This window comes from Macrosteles quadrilineatus, unplaced genomic scaffold (assembly GCF_028750875.1).
Source record: "Macrosteles quadrilineatus isolate MER2022 unplaced genomic scaffold, UCM_ALF_1.0 Scaffold_9__3_contigs__length_116548681, whole genome shotgun sequence".
NCBI lineage: Eukaryota > Metazoa > Arthropoda > Insecta > Hemiptera > Cicadellidae > Macrosteles > Macrosteles quadrilineatus.
The window spans coordinates 67,104,406-67,113,665 of record NW_026542602.1 but is presented as its reverse complement, the minus strand read 5'-3'; positions in this window follow the sequence as shown (position 1 = coordinate 67,113,665).

Genomic DNA, 9,260 nt, shown 5'->3' with positions numbered 1-9,260 from the left:
TTGTCAGCGTCTTCAACTGAACCAGATATGAAACTGTGGAATGACAGGCTTGGTCATTTGAACTATGGTTGTATAATAAGTCTCAGGTCGCAGGTAGATGGGATGGAGCTAAATACTTCAACATTACCCTTAGAAAAGTGTTCAAGGTGTGTTGAAGGGAAAAAATCACAATTTCCTTACAATCAGAACAGGAGACGAGCCACCAGACCTCTTGAGTTGATTCACAGTGATTTGTGTGGTCCAATCTCACCAGTTTCATTTGACGGTAAGAAATATATCATCACTTTTATTGACGACTTTACTCATTTCACGGTGGCCTATGCTCTAGAATCGAAGACGGAAGTCACAAGATACGTCAAGATGTATCATGCTTTGGCTACATCTCATTTCAATCTAAAGATTAGCAGATTTCGTTGTGACAATGGTCGTGAATACATGTCAAATGAGTTGAAGCAGTTTTTTGAGGAGCAAGGAATTCAGTATGAGTTCACAATCAGATATACTTCTCAACAGAACGGTGTCTCAGAACGAATGAACAGGACTATTGTTGAAAGGGCTCGTTGTTTAATACTTAATTGTGAATTAGGTAAGACATTTTAGTCAGAAGCTGTTCGAACTGTCGTATATGTAATCAACCGAAGTCCGACATCAGCTTTAGGAGGAAAGATCCCTGCTGCTTTATGGTACAATGAGAAGCCTAACATTAGTAAGTTAAGAGTTTTTGGCTGTGCAGCATATTTGCTACATATTTGTTACATAAGGAATCAATATCAAGTAAATTTGACAGCAAGTGCTTGAAGTGTTACTTTACTGGATATTGTCCTAATGGTTATCGACTGTTGTCCTGAAGAAGGAAAAATAATCACTAGAAGAAATGTTGTGTTTTATGAGGAAAAATTTAACTTTGAGAGCACACCAATTGAAGACTGGATTACCAATCATGTACATGAATCCAGATCGAGAAAAAGGAAGACAAGAACAAAGAAGAACCCAGATCATTGTCTGATGAAAATCAAAGAATTTCTATACCAGATCTTGAAGAAGAGGAAGAAGAAATTGAAGATCATGTAAGTGAAGAAGAAACATTAAGACACTCTACCAGAAAGAGGAATGTGCCAAGATACTTACAGGATTATGCAGTTCTTGCTCTGAATGCTGAATCATTTGTCGATGATGTACCGCAAAGTTACAAGAATATTGCGACATGTGATGATAAGGATCATTGGTATCAAACTGTGAAGGGAGAACTTCTTCATGGGGAGCTGAAGGAGGAAATATATATGTCCATTCCTGAAGGAGTTGAAGGAACACCTGGCTCCGTTTGCAAATTGCAAAAGGCGCTATATGGCTTGAAACAGGTCCCATTAGCATGGAATCAAGCTATTCATTTTTTTCTCATTTCTTGAGCAAGATGTTAGGATTTTTTGTTTGTTAATTGTGTCAAATGTAAAATTATTAAATTGAGGAGGGGTGTTGAGTGCAATTTAATATTTGCCACATGTCTGTTTTTAATGTTATACTTCAATGATGAATACCAGATGGTTAAAATTGTTAAATGAGTTGTTAAAAACACATATTTACAAAATTTACTTGAAGAAAATTATATTCACGGGTCACACAGACTCACTTAATGGTGGAAAATTGTAGCAACGAGGTATATTTTTATTGAAGGGTTAAAAAGCAATTAGGTAAGCAATTAAAGTTAGCATTAGAAGTGCAAAGTCATTAAAAACACACACGTAGTTGTCTTTAAAGCCGCAGGTAGGAGAGTGGTTCCTTTGACATGTACGTTGATATGGCTGCAATGGTTTACTTAACACAAGCTGCATGCTGTCACCCCCTCACATGGTAGCCAATACTTCAAAAACTGTTTTCCTGATACATAAAAACTGTGATTTTAAAGCTACTTTTAACGCAAATGAGGTGTAATATCAAAAATTGAAACGCTGTTGGCACCTATTTAGTTGCCATAACAGCTAGTCTTGCTTTGACACGCTTAAATTACTGAAAATGATAAAAGTTATGGCGATTGTTGCTGTTTCATTAAAGTAAGAACTTACAAAAATGGATTTAAATATTCAAAATCAATCAGGAATTAGTTAAACCCCCCCCCAAATATTAAATCCCCCCCAATGTTATTCTTACAGGTGCATTATTCTAAATCACGTTTACCCATTTCTAGATTAACTGGATATCTGAAATTTGGCATGATTGTTGATCTTGCGCCCTTTTCGAAAAGTGACATTTTACAAATACAGGGTGTCTCAGACCACCCGGCCGGCTTGTATAGCTCCAATATGAAAGCAAATGGAAACCTAATTGCAACTGGAACCCCCTATTTTGACCCCAAGGAATTCAGCTAAATTATTTTTAACCCCAAAAAAGCACCCCAAAGGGCAGATTTTGGGGGGTGGGGGTGGTTTTTGGGAAATTTTCAAATGTAAAGGGGGGTCGTCTTATACCTCTTTATAAAGGTCCTTTAGTCCTGAGTATTTTAGTGGAAAAAGATTTAAATTATCTTCATCCCTATTTACAGGGTGTTCAAAAACGTACAAAAAATAGACCTTTGAACTACTATTCACTGTAAATAGGTGGAATTTCGTGGGGGGTTCAAATTTTGATAACACTTTAATTAATAAATGAGCTTTCAAAAAACTCTGGTTTTAACCCTTTTGCTATCTTTTTACTTATGTTACGCATTTTCAAACTTTTTGAAGTTTCAAAAGCTGTTATCTCAAAAATTTCAAATGGCAACATGGGTTTCATTACAAACCACATTGTAGCCCTTGAAATCTTCTATAATTTTTGTATTTAATGTTTTTTGGTATCTTCATTGGTTAAAGAGATATAGCGAAATTAGTGTATTTTAATGTTTTATTAAATGGTATTCAAAGTGTTTGCTGTTGTAAATGTACACTTCTAGGTCTCAATTAAAACTAATTATGTTAAAAAATTAAAATACTACCCAGATTGTTAAACTTGGAGGATTAATAAAGGAAAAAACACAACTTCAAATATTCTTAGCTATTTTACAATTACAATGTTCTAATAGTGCTTTGAATGAATACTGTCTATAAATGCTACTGGTAAATAAAAAAAATCATCATGAAATCAATGAGCGTGTGCGTGAAACTGGTCACGTTTGATCAAATTAAACAAATTATAAGGAACTTACTGGATCTGTACGAGAGGTGAATGCACCTGCGGTAGTAAAATAGCAATACAGTACCATAATAGTGGAGAAGAAGTACTACGTGCATAAACAGAGTTGGGGTTTGCATGGAACAAAATGGAAGGCAATTTAAGCATTTGTAGAAGTCCATCGGTATGTAGGCTATTAATGCTGATTCAAACAAATTATTCATTCAAAGCACTATTAGAACTTTGTAATTGTAAAATAACTAAGAATATTTGCAGTTGTGTTTTTTCCTAGTTATTAATCCTCCAAGTTTAACAATCTGGGTAGTATTTTAATTTTTTTAAATAATTAGTTTTAATTGAGACCTAGACGTGTACATTTACAACAGCAAAAACTTTGAATACCATTTAATAAAACATTAAAATACACTAATTTCGCTATATCTCTTTAACCAATGAAGATACCAAAAAACATTAAATACAAAAATTATAGAAGATTTCAAGGGCTACAATGTGGTTTGTAATGAAACCCATGTTGCCATTTGAAATTTTTGAGATAACAGCTTTTGAAACTTCAAAAAGTTTGAAAATGCGTAACATAAGTAAAAAGATAGCAAAAGGGTTAAAACCAGAGTTTTTTGAAAGCTCATTTATTAATTAAAGTGTTATCAAAATTTGAACCCCCCACGAAATGCTACCTATTTACAGTGAAAAGTAGTTCAAAGGTCTATTTTTTGTACGTTTTTGAACACCCTGTAAATAGGGATGAAGATAATTTAAATCTTTTTCCACTAAAATACTCTGGACTAAAGGACCTTTAAAAAGAGGTATAAGACGACCCCCCTTTACATTTGAAAATTTCCCAAAAACCACCCCCACCCCCCAAAATCTGCCCTTTTGGGTGCTTTTTTGGGGTTAAAAATAATTTAGCTGAATTCCTTGGGGTCAAAATAGGGGGTTCCAGTTGCAATTAGGTTTCCATTTGCTTTCTTATTGGAGCTATACAAGCCGGCCGGGTGGTCTGAGACACCCTGTATAACTCCCCCCCCCACGAAAATTAAAATCCCCCCCCCCAATGTTATTCCTACAGGTGCATCGGTCTAAATCAATTTTACCCACTTCTAGATTAGCTAAAGATCTTAAATTTGGCTCAATTGCAGGTCTTGCGCCATGGCCCATTTCTTTTACCCCCAACCCAAAAAGGGGGCCTGGGGCGAGCCAAAGGCGAGTAGGTATCTATAAGGTTTAGTGTTATTGATAATCTCTTGTAAATAAGACCCAATATAGTTTTTCCCCAGCTCAAATAGAGCTTGCAAAAACGTCAAGTTGAGACTTTTTCACAATAAATTCCTATTAACACTAAAATGAATAGATAACTATGCAACAATGCATATCGACTGATTGGCAATGAAATAATGAATACAGGGATACCAAAATGGGAGCTTGTTTTGACGTTAAAAAGTGTCTTATGCTACTTGTAATTTGGGTTGCGTAAAAAAGACTCTGAGTACAATATACTCTTTAGATAGAAACCAATCACGTACAGGACGTTTGTATATATGCTATATATTTTTTGTCTATATTGTTTAAATGGTAAGTACTATCATATTAGTAAACTTTCACGTCATCTAGTTATAGTCATATAGTTATAAAGAGTCATCTATTATTTTATAAAGGTAAAAAGGAAATAATTATGAGGATTTCAAAATTTTAGTAAACCATTCTTAATCTCATTTAGTAGAGTAACCCTTTCGAAATCACCTTTCATCATACTGTAAGTAAGTAAGTATTGTATTCAACATGGCAGTTTACGAAATGTATATAATAAGTAATACTCTTGCACTATGTATAATACGTATTTTATTATAAGTTGTACAGTAAATAGATAGTACAAATAAAGTCCTAACAAAAAAGAAACACAAGATGGCACTGTGACAGTGACAGTATAACTTGTGTCCGGTCCGGCCCCCAGAGGCTGGGTTTACTAATGTCGCCTGTAAATCTTGTAGTTGCCTCTGGGTTTACCTTCACTGCTTTTTGTTATAATGCTGCTTAAGACCTCAAAACTGCATTTGGAGCCACACTCGAATAAAAATACATTGGATCGTCAAATGTTGAGCTTTTAAATGGGTACTTTTACCGGTTAGAATAAAATGGGGTGTGAACCGGTGAATTTAATGGGGTAGAAAAATACTTTCAGTTGCATTGTTTTTCGAATGTATTGACCATGCGTGTTGTATTGTACCATAACTATTCTGGCTTTACCTCCTTGACTTTATCACTTACTCTCAAAAACTTGAATTTACCAGAAGGATTAACCTCCTTTATTGTTTTAGCAGTATTAAATTACTGACGAATTTAAAGTTTATGATTCCCAATATCTAACTTCCCAAGCTAAAGTTCTTATATTCAGTTTCATGTTTCTTTGTGAGGTGGTTATTTTTACCCCGTCGTCTTCCCATTAAAATGGTTAAATACTACGCAATACCAATTGTTATTACTTGTACGCTTTTAAATAAAAATGCAATTGGACTATTTCCATGATATAGACCATTTCCACTTTCTCTCCCTAAACTGGAGGAAGTATTGTTGCCGTAATAGCTTTCGAGTTTCAGTTTTGGGTAAAACTATCCGTTTCAGGACCCCTGAACTCGAAAAATGGTTTCTAAAATGGTGTCTGTGTGTGCAGAACTGCAGACCGTATCTGTGGTCCGATTTACATAATATTTGGTAAGTGGGTACTAATCTGTATCTTTATCAGGTGTTTTTAATTTTTATTTTTTTAATGTTTTTTTTTTTTCATAAATTCATAAGATAATGGATTTTCACTCATAGCTTAAACGATGTTTATTAAATTATTTTTGTTATGGTTCTTTTACTAGAAAGAAAATGGGTCAACCCCTAATGCTATGAAAAACTGTCTAAATGATATAGCGATATGTATGGTTTCCCCATAAAAAGCTTACTTTCATCTCTTGGTCATAAGTATTTTTATAGGGGCATACAGGTTGTTGACTAGCTAATGGGAGCAAGTATGTGTCAGATTGCTGATATCGTTTATTTATAATCCATACTATTTACACCGTATGCTACTGTCATTCATAGTTTTATCTTTATTGAATCATTGAGTGTTGAAAATTTACTACTTCGCATGGTTAAGATTATGGTTATCAGTCCAAGAGTGTAGTTTGTACCTATAGTTAAAATTTTTAACCATAAAATACATTTTTATTGTACTTGCAATGACCTAGAGTGCAATAACCTCCTCTTGTACATGTTTAGAGTCAACGAATGTGCATGTCTGCAATATATTTTAGTGTTAAAAATACAGTATTGTTTAACACGAAAGGGTGTTATACTGTCGTGAACAGTGTGCAGTAAATGACAATGAGAGAGAAAGACGAGCCCTAACAGTGATGAACGCGGCGCTGCGGGGACAGTAGCTGGCCATTTTGAGTCTGATAGTGGCTTTAAATCTTTTAAAGACTTCACATCTTCGGCTTTGCAGACATTTACTGATCAATGCATCAGCCTTAATGAAAATAATAGAATCACGTACAAGTCAGCGAAACTTTTATAGTTCTGTGAATCGTTGGTTCGTCGAATAAGAGCTTCATTATTTACCATGGATTTTACGATGGTTCCTCGTATTCTAATAAACTACATTGCAAACTTATTAGTTAATGAGATATTCCAGAAAATTTCTCAAATAAATTTGAAAATATCACACTATACGATTCTTGATGAATGGTTTGATAATCTACCACTAACACTGAAGTAATATTACGATTTTTATTATTATTAGTGTTGTTATTACTGCCATGTATATGTGAGTTTGTTAACAAAAATATGAGTAAAGGATGAGTGTAGAGTGGAGTGTTATGCCTTGTGTGATTTATTTTGAAACTTTCAAACAAGCTACAGAAGAAAATACATTATTTTAATGTAGTGGGACAAAGTTAGAAACATTTGATATATTGACGAAGCTAGAAAGGACCTAAGGAGTATGGGAGCAGACCTGGAGCTGGCAGAGGGCAGAGGATCCTGGAAGCACATGGTTGGCGAGGCCCAAGACCGCCTTAGTTTTCAATTGGCCACACGAGTAAGGGCATGGAGTAAGTAAGTGGGACCAAGTTTAATTAATACAACCCCATTGTTTGTAGAAACCACTCTACGTTTCGTAGCTTAAATATTTTACAATTTTGCTTATTAAAACAGATTGTATGGATTAATAATAATTTCAAATCAAATTAGGGGTTTCCTTTCTAATATTCAATTTATAAAGGTCTTTGTCTTTTTTAATTTTTAGTAGATGTAGGTAATAGCATCGAACAAATTTTAAATACTTCGTATATTGCCTAACAATGGTTTACAAGAACTCTTCCCCCGACCACAGATCAACAGTCTCTCCGGGGGAATAATTCCATGTAATGTATTGTTCTATTATTGTACTGTTTAATTTTTGGAATAAAAGTATGTTGATTTGATTTGATTTGAATAGCCTTCTGGTTAGCATCTCGGACTGAGGGTGGGACAGGATTCACAGATTGTTTATCTCTGAAAAACACACCTGAACAGTCTGAAATAGCTGTGCCCTGCACGTGGCAACGTATAATGCAGCTTATAATTATGTAAAAATAAACCAAAATACATAGTAGAATTAATATAATTGGTGCTGACATTCACTATTTAGTTATTTGTTAGAATGTTTTCCTAGAGGAGTAAAGGGAATACACAATTACTTGTTGTACTTGTCATAGATCCACGCCTGTTTTCATGCTCCGAATATAAGTCAATATTTCAGTATATGGCTGATTCCATTACCCATACATACTTAATACATTTTACGTGATTTTTTATTCATAGTATCTACAAAGGTAACTTGACTATGAACGATCCAAATAACGGGTATTTATAACACGCTTGAATTGGTAAAAACAAAAAACAAAATATACGTCTAATAACACTAGTAATAATATATTTACACTTATACTGTTGACTCACAAGACGGTAAATACACATGGAAGATGGTAAGTGGTGATCGATTTCGATTGGACACGCTAATCATCATCAGACCCAATAGGCGAGCTTTAGTCTTTTGAGTCAACTCAACAGTATAAGTGTAAATATATTATTACTAGTGTTATTAGACGTGTATCTTTTTTCAGGTAATGTAATAACACGTACGATGTTGATCAAGAAGTTATTCAATGAGTAAAATACATTGGTCAGAATTTAATCTTTCTCTGAGTGTTGAGTTGTTGAAATGTTAAATGCTGTCTTCTACCATAACTAGTTTTGCTTATGAGATGTAATAGTAAGTTTATTGGCATTAATTTGTAAACAGGCTGTCCAAAAAACATATCGTTATTAATCATTCAACCACCAAAACAACTAAATAGTAAAAAAGCCACAATTTAAAAAAAATCACATTTGCCCACGCTCAAATTATTTAAATTATTTAAATTATTACTTGTTAACGAAATAACACTTTATTCACAATAGTCTTAATAACACACATTTTAACATGTATACAAAATCTATAATAGACGCTTTGCATTTGGTTAGTGGCAATTATTGTTGGGTGTTTCGCTTAGTTTTGAGCAGTAGATTTCCCGGGTTTGCGCAAACTAATTTGAAGCTTTCATTTCAAGGTGTTTAGCAGTGTGCTTTCGTAATTAGAAGACAGCAAAGAGAATGCGGAGTTTTTGAAGATACATACGTCCAACAGCAATGCAGACTATTTGATAAGGTTTTTAAATGAAATCTTACATGCTAAACGCCCTTATACCTAAAAATGGAAGGGAATTAAATTTAAGAACACCTTTACACAACTATATTATATGTGTGCGATACTTTGTTTGTGTTATTAGGATTATGATAAATAACGTGCTAATATGGAGCATGTATTTAATTTGATAACAAAACTGTGTGGTAGTAATTTTTGTGTTGAAATTCCTAAATATATTGTCCAAGAGAGACAGTACATTTAGACATGTATATACTGTATGGTTGTTTAACATATGGTTATTTTAAAACAAAAATAACAGCAACATTAAAGGAAAACAAAATTTGCATATCGGTACCATAGTTATACCGTTGTCATTGATAGATCGTCATTA